This window comes from Schistocerca nitens, chromosome 1 (genome assembly GCF_023898315.1).
Source record: "Schistocerca nitens isolate TAMUIC-IGC-003100 chromosome 1, iqSchNite1.1, whole genome shotgun sequence".
NCBI lineage: Eukaryota > Metazoa > Arthropoda > Insecta > Orthoptera > Acrididae > Schistocerca > Schistocerca nitens.
Genome location: NC_064614.1, coordinates 117,280,203 through 117,295,798, shown reverse-complemented (window position 1 = coordinate 117,295,798; position 15,596 = coordinate 117,280,203).

The window sequence follows — 15,596 nt, the reverse complement described above, 5'->3', positions numbered from 1 at the left end:
ATTACGGTTGCCAACATTGACATCTGCCCATACTAACTGACAGAAACTATCTACTGTAATTTTGCGACAAGATAAACTACTTCTAACAGCAACAAACACACCACCGCCAACCGTGTTTAGCCTATCCTTTCGCAACACCGTTAGGTTCTTCGCAAAAATTTCGGCTGAGCTTATATCCGGCTTTAGCCAGCTTTCAGTGCCTATAGCGATTTGAGCATCAGTGCTTTATATTAGCGCTTGGAGCTCTGGACCTTTCCCAACACAGCTACAACAATTTACAAGTGTTATACCGATGGTTCCCGTATCTACGTTTCTCCTGTGTTCGGCCTGCACCCTTTGTGGCTGAAGCCCTTCTTCGGTTTTCCCGAGACCCTCTAACCTATAAAAACCGCCCAGTCCACGCCACACAGCCATATAGTGGACACCCGACCTATTCAGCGGAACCGGAAACCCAACCACCCTTTTGTCGCAAGTCGAGAAATCTGCAGCCTACACGGTCGCAGAACCGCCTGAGCTTCTGATTTAGGTCGTCAAGTCGGCTCTGTACCAGAGGTGCACAATCGGCCCTTTCCACTATGCTGCAAATGGTCAGCTGTGCTTTCATCTTGCAAGCAAGACTGGCAGCCTTTACCACTTCCGTTAGCTGCACCTTAAAAATAGTTGTGGAGAAAAGATTTATAGTGTACAATTTTCTAAAGTGAGATATAAGGAGATAAAGTGTCAATGGAATTCTTACAGTATTTAAAATGTAAAATTGATCAGCAGAGTTGTAGATCTGGTCAGCTGAAAACTGATTGAAGACAGATTTAGATCGTAAATTTGAGCAACAAAACAGTAAGTTAAAAAAGTTGTTAATAGGCTGTTGGATATTTAGGCAGACAATCAAAAATTGAGAGACAAATCGAGGAATCACAGGGAAAAAAACTCAGGTCAGAGACGAACATAAAGCTGAAATAGTAGAAATGGTGACCTTGTTTTGAACGAACATGACAATTCAATTGAAAAAATTGAAACTCACAGAGTACCAAGCACTAAAATTTAATTTTGCGTACAAAATTAAAGACCTGAGATATGAATCTGAAATGTTAAAATGCAAGGTAAGTGTGGATCTTAAAAACTGTAAACTGAATTCCTAATTAATGACTTAACTGGCATCAGTGTGGACATACCGAAATGGAAACGCAGTGCGAACACCAACATGAAAATAAGTTTAATGCTCTGAGAGATGACTTGGAAGTAATTACTAAGGACAAAACAGAGTGTGTGCATTCCTAAGGAACCAAACTGCTGAGGTCATCGGTCCGTAGACTTACACACTACTTTAACCAACTTAACGCTAAGGACAATGCTCACACCCATGCGCGAGGGAGGAATCGAACCTCCGGCGGGAGGGACTGCACGATTTAGTGACAAGGTGCCTCTAGCCGCGCTGACACTCCGCGCGGCTCTAAGGATATTAAAGGTAATTATAATAATGACAGTAATGCAGATTTGTAAGATTGGTGTCTAGAGGAGGAAAGGTGAAATTAAACTTTAGAACCTCTTACGATAGCAAAGGTAATGGCTGGCAGAATGAAGTGCTTAACAGTGAGATATCAGCCTCCGACTCAACACTTGAATGGTGGGTGGGATTCCAAGGTGGTGAGTTTGTAATGGTAAAGGTGCGTGGATAGAATTCCAAGAATAATAAACATTTAAAGAAATACTTTCACAAGTTTAATGAATCATGAGATCTCGTAGAGTAACCACAAAAAAAAAGAAAAAAAAATCTGTAGGGTAATTATCAATGAACAATAGAGATGAAAGGAGTTCATAATGTTGATGAGCTATGAATATATAATGTCTACAATGTGAGGAAGAAATCAAAGGAGGCATAACGTGTGTTCCGTGTCTGGAAAAAGAGTACTACTGAATACCTTTTTAATATGTTTCTAAGTACTTTACAGATTCCAGGTTTAAAGGAATAAGTTTTGTTTGAAATTTGAAATTTTTGGTAAGTGCCTATGGGACCAAATTGCTGATGTCATCGGTCCCTAGGCTTACACACTATTTAATCTAAATTAAACTGACTAACGCTAAGGACAAAACACACACCCATGCTCGAGGGAGGACTCGAACCTCCGACGGGGGAGCTGCGCGAATGTAACAAGGCGCTTCCGACCTCGCGGCTACCCCACGTGGCTGAGTTTTCTTAGCAGTATTGTTAACCATGTACTAGTTGTGAATGTAATTATTAGTGTATAGTCCAGATGTGATGCATTAATAAGTACAAATTAACTACCTTTGCAGTTGGACTTAGAAAAGCAGTCAGTTACAAGCTGGACGTGGTGTAGTAGAGAAATGTAAGGGCTGGATAAAGAAGTGTTGTGAATTATGGGACTACTTACAGTAATGCCTAGTCCATGTTAGTGTGCGTGGTAATTATTATGTGAAGGAAAGCTTATTTTTTCTGCTGTGATTTTTGAAATGGATATAGAAATTGAACACCGATTTAATGAAAGCTATTGATGACAGACATATTCCAATTTTATAACAGTCACTATCCCTAATCTATGTGTCCTATTATATTTCCCTCCTCATGCTGCAGAATACCGAATTTACTAATGAATAGATGGTAATGTTATTGGGCAATGATGAAGTAACACCACATAAAGCGATCCATAACTATTCTAAAAACTCTTGTGATATTATTTATGTAGACACAGCAAATGTAATGTTTAAAACTAATGATCACTGTTAATACTCACAAGACTGTTGGATGACTCTGACGCACTTTCAAGATATGTCAAAAGTTAAAGAGTGTTCAGATTATCTTGACAGTGTTTCCAAAGTGGTGGTTCTATAGAATGCGTTATTAAGATCTTTCTTCTTTTTTTCATTAAATTTTACCAATTGCCTGACAAAATGATTCTCAAATTAGAGGAAAATAACAATTAGTGAGTATTTTAAGGAACAGAATTCTTACTGGTCTATTAATTCTGCAGGCAGGGAAAGAAAACAGAGGAAAAGTATGGGTAATGTTATAAGTTTATGTGAAGCTTGTTTGAAATGTACGGAAAAATCATTTGATTTTAGTGATGGTAATATTTTCAAGCATTTGATAATAGTGAAACTTAAAATGTTTCATATGATGACTCATTTTTTTCGCCAGTTTTTATTCTCTCAACTGCTAATGTAATGTAATAATGCATAATTAGAAAACCAGTTCTTGTTTCTACAGAAGACACGATTGTGATTAATGGAAGATTGCATTTAACAGACAAACATGTGGTTCCTGAAGAGGGGCAGCAGCCTTTTCAGTAGTTGCAGGGGCAACAGTCTGGATGATTGACTGATCTGGCCTTGTAACATTAACCAAAACGGCCTTGCTGTGCTGGTACTGCGAACGGCTGAAAGCAAGGGGAAACTACAGCCGTAATTTTTCCCGAGGACATGCAGCTTTACTGTATGATTAAATGATGATGGCGTCCTCTTGGGTAAAATATTCCGGAGGTAAAATAGTCCCCCATTCGGATCTCCGGGCGGGGACTACTCAAGAGGACGTCGTTATCAGGAGAAAGAAAACTGGCATTCTACGGATCGGAGCGTGGAATGTCAGATCCCTTAATCGGGCAGGCAGGTTAGAAAATTTCAAAAGGGAAATGGATAGGTTAAAGTTAGATATAGTGGGAATTAGTGAAGTTCGGTGGCAGGAGGAACAAGACTTTTGGTCAGGTGATTACAGGGTTATAAATACAAAATCAAATAGGGGTAATGCAGGAGTAGGTTTAATAATGAATAAAAAAATAGGAGTGCGGGTTAGCTACTACAAACAGCATAGTGAACGCATTATTGTGGCCAAGATAGACACAAAGCCCATGCCTACTACAGTAGTACAAGTTTATATGCCAACTAGCTCTGCAGATGATGAAGAAATTGATGAAATGTATGACGAGATAAAAGAGATTATTCAGGTAGTGAAGGGAGACGAAAATTTAATAGTCATGGGTGACTGGAATTCGTCAGTAGGAAAATGGAGAGAAGGAAACATAGTAGGTGAATATGGATTGGGGGGAAGAAATGAAAGAGGAAGCCGCCTTGTAGAATTTTGCACAGAGCATAACTTAATCATAGCTAACACTTGGTTCAAGAATCATAAAAGAAGGTTGTATACCTGGAAGAATCCTGGAGATACTAATAGGTATCAGATAGATTATATAATGGTAAGACAGAGATTTAGGAACCAGGTTTTAAATTGTAAGACATTTCCAGGGGCAGATGTGGATTCTGACCACAATCTATTGGTTATGAACTGCAGATTGAAACTGAAGAAACTGCAAAAAGGTGGGAATTTAAGGAGATGGGACCTGGATAAACTGAAAGAACCAGAGGTTGTAGAGAGTTTCAGGGAGAGCATAAGGGAACAATTGACAGGAATGAGGGAAAGAAATACAGTAGAAGAAGAATGGGTAGCTCTGAGGGATGAAGTAGTGAAGGCAGCAGAGGATCAAGTAGGTAAAAAGACGAGGGCTAATAGAAATCCTTGGGTAACAGAAGAAATATTGAATTTAATTGATGAAAGGAGGAAATATAAAAATGCAGTAAATGAAGCAGGCAAAAGGGAATACAAACGTCTCAAAAATGAGATCGACAGAAAGTGCAAAATGGCTAAGCAGGGATGGCTAGAGGACAAATGTAAGGATGTATGAATATCAAGAGCTCAGATGGCAACCCAGTTCTAAGCAAAGAAGGGAAGGCAGAAAGGTGGAAGGAGTATATAGAGGGTTTATACAAGGGCGATGTACTTGAGGACAGTATTATGGAAATGGAAGAGGATGTAGATGAAGATGAAATGGGAGATACGATACTGCGTGAAGAGTTTGACAGAGCACTGAAAGACCTGAGTCGAAACAAGGCCCCGGGAGTAGACAACATTCCATTAGAACTACTGATGGCCTTGGGAGAGCCAGTCCTGACAGAACTCTACCATCTGGTGAGCAAGATGTATGAGACAGGCGAAATACCCACAGACTTCAAGAAGAATATAATAATTCCAGTACCAAAGAAAGCAAGTGTTGACAGATGTGAAAATTACCGAACTATCAGTTTAATAAGTCACAGCTGCAAAATACTAACGCTTATTCTTTACAGACAAATGGAATAACTGGTAGAAGCGGACCTCGGGGAAGATCAGTTTGGATTCCATAGAAATGTTGGAACACGTGAGGCAATACTAACCTTACGACTTATCTTAGAAGAAAGATTAAGAAAAGGCAAACCTACGTTTCTAGCATTTGTAGACTTAGAGAAAGCTTTTGACAACGTTAACTGGAATACTCTCTTTCAAATTCTGAAGGTGGCAGGGGTAAAATACAGGGAGCGAAAGGCTATTTACAATTTGTACAGAAACCAGATGGCAGTTATAAGAGTCGAGGGGCATGAAAGGTAAGCAGTGGTTGGGAAAGGAGTGAGACTGGGTTGTAGCCTCTCCCCGATGTTATTCAATCTGTATATTGGGCAAGCATTAAAGGAAACAAAAGAAAAATTCGGAGTAGGTATTAAAATTCATGGAGAAGAAGTAAAAACTTTGAGGTTCGCCGATGACATTGTAATTCTGTCAGAGACAGCAAAGGATTTGGAAGAGCAGTTGAACGGAATGGACAGTGTCTTGAAAGGAGGATATAAGATGAACATCAACAAAAGCAAAACGAGGATAATGGAATGTAGCCGAATTAAGTCGGGTGATGCTGAGGGTATTAGATTAGGAAATGAGACGCTTAAAGTAGTAAAGGAGTTTTGCTATTTGGGGAGCAAAATAACTGATGATGGTCGAAGTAGAGAGGATATAAAATGTAGACTGGCAATGGCAAGGAAAGAGTTTCTGAAGAAGAAAAATTTGTTAACATCGAGTATAGATTTAGATGTCAGGAAGTCGTTTCTGAAAGTATTTGTATGGAGCGTAGCCATGTATGGAAGTGAAACGTGGACAATAAATAGTTTAGACAAGAAGAGAATAGAAGCTTTCGAAATGTGGTGCTACAGAAAAATGCTGAAGATGAGGTGGGTAGATCACGTAACTAATGAGAAGGTATTGAATAGGATTGGGGAGAAGAGGAGTTTGTGGCACAACTTGACAAGAAGAAGGGATCGGTTGGTAGGACATGTTCTGAGGCATCAAGGGATCACAAATTTAGCATTGGAGGACAGCGTGGAGGGTAAAAATCGTAGAGGGAGACCAAGAGATGAATACACTAAGCAGATTCAGAAGGATGTAGGTTGCAGTAGGTACTGGGAGATGAAGAAGCTTGCACAGGATAGAGTAGCATGGAGAGCTGCATCAAACCAGTCTCAGGACTGAAGACCACAACAACAACAACACTCGAAAGCCACTCCATATGAGCTTGCAGACATAAATCATGTACTGACATTACATTTCTGAGTGGCGTGTCATGTGTCAGCTCAGGTCACGGACTTGCACTGTGAGGTTATGGTGAATAAGAAACCGCCACATCGCGACGCGCCTGCAGCAGCTTGTATGTGTCGGGTGATCATTATCCCCGAACATTCTGAAATGAGGTAGGGCCCGTAAGTTCCCATCCGGAGTGCAGGGAACACCCACCATAGTGGCGATTCTTCTAGAAGAAAGCTTGGTGAAGTATCCCAGTTTCGGGTATACTCGCCTGAAAAGAAATCCACACACCCCATCGTCTTCTTAAAGACATTCAGAGATATCCTGCCTAGACCATGGGACGAAAGGCAGAAAATTTCCGATGCAATGCAGCGCGTTGCAGGTATAGCACCACCTGAGGATGTCGAAGATTCGTGCCGACGAAATATTCTGAAATGTATTGTAACAGATGCATTGGGAAAGCCTGAAAATTCACAACAGAAGCTCTGTCTGTATCACTAATAGTGACAAACATCTATGAGCAAGGAAAAATTCCTAGCCCCTTGGATTCTATTTCATCATTGTTAGAATGTATTAAACCTTAGTCTCTGCCAACTGTTTCCAGTTATTTTCCTACATACATTAGTTTGTCATCTTCAGAGCATATCTAAAAAAGACTTTGTGTTCTGCCTTACGACAGGTCTTGTCATGGGGAAAGCCTCGTCAGAGTGGTCCACTGCATGAGCGTCTAGGGAAGTGATTCAAGCGGTGATTTCCCGTTGCCTTCCACCGGTGATGATGAAATGATAATGACGACAACAACAACACCCAGTTCCTGAGCGGAGAAAATCTCCAACCCAGCCGGGAATCGAACCCGGGCCCCTTGGCTGGACAGATCACCGCTCTGACCACTCAGTTATCGGGTCGGACAGAGCATATTAACATAGCGGCGAATATTGAAGTTCCAAACAGATTTTGCTGCGGAAGATGTACAGATGCAGGTACTTCAAACATTTATTACTCCTTTCTGAGTAAAATAGAGATTCATTATTGGATAGTAGTGTTACTAGGGAGTTGTACTGCAGCAAAGTAATTACCAATAGCAACAATTATCTTCTGCAATCGAAACATGATCGAAATACACTCCTGGAAATTGAAATAAGAACACCGTGAATTCATTGTCCCAGGAAGGGGAAACTTTATTGACACATTCCTGGGGTCAGATACATCACATGATCACACTAACAGAACCACAGGCACATAGACACAGGCAACAGAGCATGCACAATGTCAGCACTAGTACAGTGTATATCCACCTTTCGCAGCAATACAGGCTGCTATTCTCCCATGGAGACAATCGTAGAGATGATGGATGTAGTCCTGTGGAACGGCTTGCCATGCCATTTCCACCTGGCGCCTCAGCTGGACCAGCGTTCGTGCTGGACGTGCAGACCGCGTGAGACGACGCTTCATCCAGTCCCAAACATGCCCAATGGGGGACAGATCCGGAGATCTTGCTGGCCAGGGTAGTTGACTTACACCTTCTAGAGCACGTTGGGTGGCACGGGATACATGCGGACGTGCATTGTCCTGTTGGAACAGCAAGTTCCCTTGCCGGTCTAGGAATGGTAGAACGATGGGTTCGATGACGGTTTGGATGTACCGTGCACTATTCAGTGTCCCCTCGACGATCACCAGTGGTGTACGGCCAGTGTAGGAGATCGCTCCCCACACCATGATGCCGGGTGTTGGCCTTGTGTGCCTCGGTCGTATGCAGTCCTGATTGTGGCGATCACCTGCACGGCGCCAAACACGCATACGACCATCATTGGCACCAAGGCAGAAGCGACTCTCATCGCTGAAGACGACACGTCTCCATTCGTCCCTCCATTCACGCCTGTCGCGACACCACTGGAGGCGGGCTGCACGATGTTGGGGCGTGAGCGGAAGACGGCCTAACGGTGTGCGGGACCGTAGCCCAGCTTCATGGAGACGGTTGCGAATGGTCCTCGCCGATACCAAAGGAGCAACAGTGTCCCTAATTTGCTGGGAAGTGGCGGTGCGGTTCCCTACGGCACTGCGTAGGATCCTACGGTCTTGGCGTGCATCCGTGCGTCGCTGCGGTCCGGTCCAAGGTCGACGGGCACGTGCACCTTCCGCCGACCACTGGCGACAACATCGATGTACTGTGGAGACCTCACGCCCCACGTGTTGAGCAATTCGGCGGTACGTCCACCCGGCCTCCCGCATGCCCACTATACGCCCTCGCTCAATGTCCGTCAACTGCACATACGGTTCACGTCCACGCTGTCGCGGCATGCTACCAGTGTTAAAGACTGCGATGGAGCTCCGTATGCCACGGCAAACTGGCTGACACTGACGGCGGCGGTGCACAAATGCTGCGCAGCTAGCGCCATTCGACGGCCAACACCGCGGTTCCTGGTGTGTCCGCTGTGCCGTGCGTGTGATCATTGCTTGTACAGCCCTCTCGCAGTGTCCGGAGCAAGTATGGTGGGTCTGACACACCGGTGTCAATGTGTTCTTTTTTCCATTTCCAGGAGTGTATCTTCGTTTCAGCACTTGCAGTTTACACTGTAAAGCATTTTTGTGGCTATTTATGTATCAGTACTCACTTGATAAGGAAACTCCCCAGGTTCCGCTTCGACACCGTTAACTATGCGTCCCTGTAGTACCGACGCCTTCCGCAGTAGTGCGCCACCTGCAACGGATTGTACTTTTACCGTGTGTGCTTCACACAATGAAGATACAGGCATTATTGGCAATCACAGGTGCAGTGTTCATTACTAATACTGGACGTTTATTCTGTATTCTACTTGTGCATCGATAAGTATGTCTTGTTAATGAAACTGCGTTTTAAAAACATTTCTCCGACACTGCTCCACACTGTGAGATATCTACTACCAATTTACGATCATAATTATACAACTTTTTGCCGATCCTTCTTCCGTACCTATGGTGCAGTCACTAAATCGACAAAAATCACGTGATATGCACATATATAGATAATGGTAGTATATTGCGCACAAGGTGTAAAAGGGCAGTCATAAGTGATTCATGTGAAAAGGTTTCCGACGTGATTATGGCCTCACGGCGATTATTAACACACTCTGAAAGCGGGATGGTAGTTGGATCTAGATGCATGGGACATTCCAGTTCGGAAACCGTTAGGGAATTCAGCATTCAGTAATCCACGATGTCAAGAGTGTACCGAGAATAGCAAATTTCAGACATTACCTCTCACCACGGACAACGCAGTGGCCGACAACCTTCACTGAACGACCGAGAGCAGCGGCGTTTGCGTAGGGTTGTCAGTGTTAACAGAGAAGCAACACTGCGTGAAATAACCGCAGAAATCAATATTGGAGGTACGATGAACCTGCAGCGAAATTTGGCTTTAACGGGTTATGGGACCAGCCGACCGAAACGAGTTCCCTTGCCAACAGCGCATTATCGCCTGCAGCGCCTCCCCTGGGTCCGTGACCGCGTGGGTTGGATCCCAGACGACTGCAAAACCGTCGCCTGGTCAGAAGAGTCCCGATTTGCCGATTTGGTAGGACCGGATGGTAGGGTTCAAGCGTGGTGCAGACACCAAGAAGCCATGGATTCAAGTTGCCAACAAGGCATTCTGCAAGCTAGTGGTGGCTCAGTAATGGTGTGGGCTGCGTTCACTTGGAATTAAGTGCGTCCTGTTGAGTGAACCAATCATTGACTGGAAATGGTTGTGTTCGGCTGCATGAATACCATTTGAAGCCATTCGTGGATTTCACGTTCCCAAACAAGGATCAAATTGTTATGGATGACAATGTGCCACGTTACCGGGCCACAGTTGTTAATGGTGGTTTTGAAGAACATTCTGGGCGGTTTGAGCGGGTGATTAGGCCATCCAGACGGCCCGACAAGAATCCCATTGAACATTTATGGAACATAATCTAGAGGTCAGTTCATTCACAAAATCCTACAAGCGCAACACTTTCGCAGTTACGGATAGCTGTAGAGACAACATGGCTCACTATTTCTGAAGGGCGCTTCTGACGAATTGCTGAGTTCATGTCTTGTGGAGTTGCTGCACTCTGCCGGAGAAAAGGAAGTCCGGCATGATACTACGAAGTATCTCATGGATTTTGTCACCCCTGTGTATATAGTGTGGAAAATGTAGGCCAAACAACTTCGACCATAATGGTTTAGGTGCTATGTAGTCCTCGAAGCCATTTAAATGGAATATCTCTCTGTCTTTCCCAGCAAAGATCCATTATTTTTCAAATTCACCTCCTTAAATAAAGTCTGTTTCTAATAAACACGATGAGACTAATGTTTCATGGCATCTGGTAACGTTCGCAATTATTTATGAAATTATAAACGTTATTAATATTGTAATGACGTGTATTCAGCGGTTTATATAAAGCACACGATTACTTTTAATAACGTCTTCAGTGGTTTATATAAAGCACAGGATTACTTTTGATAACATCAGATTTAAAGCAGTCTCTTCCATCTGCAGTAAGTAGTTAACTTTCCAATGATTCTTTTGTTTCCATTTTGTATCGTATGTAGTGTATTTTGTTCATTAGAGTAATATGGAAATCTAAATACCTGACTTCATTGCCGACACATTTAAGTTCTTTTGTCTTTCGTTCAGAAATTTATCTCCAGAAATTATTACATTTACCTTCTAAATTTTTCTTTTTTTTTTGACATAATGTACATCAGTTGGTCACTTTTCTCATTTAAGATCTGTTCTAATGTAAGATATCATTCTGATACTAAAGCAACGCTATAGAAATAAACTATGCCACGTTCACCTTAAGATGTTGGTTTTGTAGCTTTTGATGTTATACTGCATTTTAAAGTTTATAACACGAAATTAATTGTTGGAAGTTAGGGATGGGGGATGCAATATACCCATAATTAAGGACCTAAATTGGTATTTACGAAAACCGAAGGTTTTCTAATCAAGAAGTCGGCACTAGCATTTAAATTCTTCTTGGTAAGATAAACTGATGAAGTTGTTAGAGGAAAATGTAATTGAATGAGAATTGTGAAGTTTACTGAGGTTGAAAAAACACACACACAAAGATGATTTGCCCCATTCTCCATAGTGGAAATTTTGATTATATAAGTGACAAGAGTGCAAATGTTAATTGGAATCCAACTTCATCCAGAATTACTGATCAAACTACAAAGTAGAGTGGTTTCAGGAGAAGTAGAAGTCTAGCGTCTGTCTGGTTATCATGACTAATCCTTGGCAATTTTTGTTATTCGAATGCCTAACGTTTCTCTTTCGCAATACTGCAGACATCTTCGGAGTGTATCAAGACGCAGACAGTATCATCAAACGTAAACATGCTCAGCGAGCATCTGACCACTGTCGTAGGTTGGTGTCTTGCGCCGACGTGTTTTACAGAGCTTGGGTTGCGGAAGCTTTAGTGTCGTTTGCTGTATTTAGCACTACGGCCTAAAAGTTGTGTGATTTCAACTCTTCTTCTGTTCCGTTAAAGTAATTTTTGTGTTTTTGAATTTTTTTGGAAGAAATGGGAAGTGCAGGAACTCAGCTACACGAAAAATGTGAAGAAATTGAAAAAGAAATGTTCGTCGGAATGGTGGACTCAGCATATAGAAAAGTCACCACAACATTAAAAATGCAGCGGGAATTCCACTATTTAATGCAGAGGAGAGAGTGGATAGGTGGCAATAGTACGTAGGAGTCCTCTATGAGGAGAAACACTTCTCTGCTAACGCGATAGAAGACGAAACAGGAGAGTCAAGAGATCCAGAGTTAGAAGAAGAATTTAAAAGAGCTTTGGATGACTTAAGGTCGATTACGGCAGAAGGGATAAATAACATCCCATCTGAATTTCTGAAATAATTGGGGGACGTGGCAACAAAACGACTATTCTCGTTGCTATGTAGAATGTATGAGACTGGCGTTATACTATCAGGCTTTCGGAAAAACATCATCCACCCAATTCCGGATATTTCAGGAGCCGACAAGTGCGAAAATTATTGCACAATAAGCTGAACGGCTCGTGCTTACAAGTTGCTGACATGATTAATATACAGAAGAATGGAAAAGAAGATCGAGGATTTGTTAGATGACGATCAGTTTGGCTTTAGGAAGGGTAAAGGGGATCAGAGAGGCAGCTCTGACTTGGGGATTGATAACGGAAGCAAGACTAAAGAAAAATCAAGACATATTCATAGGATTTGTCGACCTGGAAAGAACGTTCTGCTACATCAAGTGGTATAACGTGTTCGAAATTCTGAGAAAAATTGGGGTAAGCTATAGGTAAAACGGGTATTATACAATATATAGAAGAGCCAACAGGATACAATTAGAGTGGCAGACCCAGAACGAGATGCTCAGATTAAAAATGGCATAAGAAGGGATATACACTCCTGGAAATGGAAAAAAGAACACATTGACACCGGTGTGTCAGACCCACCATACTTGCTCCGGACACTGCGAGAGGGCTGTACAAGCAATGATCACACGCACGGCACAGCGGACACACCAGGAACCGCGGTGTTGGCCGTCGAATGGCGCTAGCTGCGCAGCATTTGTGCACCGCCGCCGTCAGTGTCAGCCAGTTTGCCGTGGCATACGGAGCTCCATCGCAGTCTTTAACACTGGTAGCATGCCGCGACAGCGTGGACGTGAACCGTATGTGCAGTTGACGGACATTGAGCGAGGGCGTATAATGGGCATGCGGGAGGCCGGGTGGACGTACCGCCGAATTGCTCAACACGTGGGGCGTGAGGTCTCCACAGTACATCGATGTTGTCGCCAGTGGTCGGCGGAAGGTGCACGTGCCTGTCGACCTTGGCCCGGACCGCAGCGACGCACGGATGCACGCCAAGACCGTAGGATCCTATGCAGTGCCGTAGGGGACCGCACCGCCACTTCCCAGCAAATTAGGGACACTGTTGCTCCTGGGGTATCGGCGAGGACCATTCGCAACCGTCTCCATGAAGCTGGGCTACGGTCCCGCACACCGTTAGGCCGTCTTCCGCTCACGCCCCAACATCGTGCAGCCCGCCTCCAGTGGTGTCGCGACAGGCGTGAATGGAGGGACGAATGGAGACGTGTCGTCTTCAGCGATGAGAGTCGCTTCTGCCTTGGTGCCAATGATGGTCGTATGCGTGTTTGGCGCCGTGCAGGTGATCGCCACAATCAGGACTGCATACGACCGAGGCACACAGGGCCAACACCCGGCATCATGGTGTGGGGAGCGATCTCCTACACTGGCCGTACACCACTGGTGATCGTCGAGGGGACACTGAATAGTGCACGGTACATCCAAACCGTCATCGAACCCATCGTTCTACCATTCCTAGACCGGCAAGGGAACTTGCTGTTCCAACAGGACAATGCACGTCCGCATGTACCCCGTGCCACCCAACGTGCTCTAGAAGGTGTAAGTCAACTACCCTGGCCAGCAAGATCTCCGGATCTGTCCCCCATTGAGCATGTTTGGGACTGGATGAAGCGTCGTCTCACGCGGTCTGCACGTCCAGCACGAACGCTGGTCCAACTGAGGCGCCAGGTGGAAATGGCGTGGCAAGCCGTTCCACAGGACTACATCCATCATCTCTACGATCGTCTCCATGGGAGAATAGCAGCCTGCATTGCTGCGAAAGGTGGATATACACTGTACTAGTGCTGACATTGTGCATGCTCTGTTGCCTGTGTCTATGTGCCTGTGGTTCTGTCAGTTTGATCATGTGATGTATCTGACCCCAGGAATGTGTCAATAAAGTTTCCCCTTCCTGGGACAATGAATTCACGGTGTTCTTATTTCAATTTCCAGGAGTGTAGTCTTTGTACATCGAAGAAGCAATGATGGATATAAAAGAAAGTTCAGGAGCGGCGTTAAAATACAGGGTAAAAGGATATCAGAGCTAAGATTCGCTGATGACATTGCTGTACACAGTGGGAGTGAAGAAGAGTTACAGAAACTGTTTACTGTAATGAAGATTCTAATGAGTACAAAATGTGGGCTGAGAGTGAATCGAAGAAAGACGGAAGTAATGAGCAGTAGCACAAATGAGAACAGCGAGAAACTTATCAGAATTGGGGATCACGAAGTAGACCAATTTAAAGAATTCTGCCACCTAGGCAGCAAAATAACTGACAACGGTCAGGGGAAGAAGAACATTAACAGCAGACTAACACTGGAAAAAAGGTCATTCCTGACCGAGAGAAGTCCACTAGTTTCAAATATAGGCCTTAATCTGAGGAACAAATTGGAGCGTAGTATTGTAAAAATGGTTAAAATGGCTTTGAACCCTATGGGACTTAACATCTGAGATCATCAGTCCCCTAGACGTAGAACTACTTAAACCTAACTAACCTAAGGACATCACGCACATCCTTGCCTGAGGCAGGATTCGAACCTGCGACCGTAGCGGTCGCGCGGTTCCAGACTGAAGCGCCTCGAACCGCTCGGCCACAACGACCGGCTGCAGTACTGTATGGTAGTGAGACACGGACTGTGGGAAAACGGAAACAGATGAGAATCAAAGCCTTTGGGGTGTGTTGCTACAGAAGAATTTTAAAAATTAGATGGCCTGCTAAGGCAAGGAATGAGGAGGTTCTACCTAGAATCGGCAAGGAATGGGATATATGGAAAACAATGAGGATGATAGGACATCTGTTAAGACCTCAGGTAATAACCTCCATGGTACTAGAAGGAACTGTAGAGGGTAAAAACTGTAGAGGAAGACAGAGACAAGTAATTGAGGACGTATTTGCAAGTGCTACTCTGAGATTAAGACACGGGAAAGAGCCGGCCACTGTGGCCCAGCGGTTCTAGGCGCTTCAGTCCGGAACCGCGCAGCTGCTACGGTCGCAGGTTCGAATCCTTCACAGACGCAAGTCCGGTGCCAGTTTCTGGCGAGGGTGGAGTGAGGGAGGGGAGGGGGGACGTGGGTTTCAGATTTTGCTAGGGGTCTGATTTTAATAACAATAACAGTAGAATATATACATTGTTTTGATGTAACAATAATAATAAAAGACCAGATTTACCGACTCTCTTTGACGTCCTAGGAGAGGAGGGCTTAGACCCAAAGACAGTAAGCCTCGTAAACCAAGCACTCGCAGACGTAAAGTCGATTATCGGAGCTCTTTGGAATTAAAACCGATTGTCGCCTAGTAGATGCACAGTCACCAATCCTCTTCGATCTCATCCTATATAACGTAGTTAGGGAATCG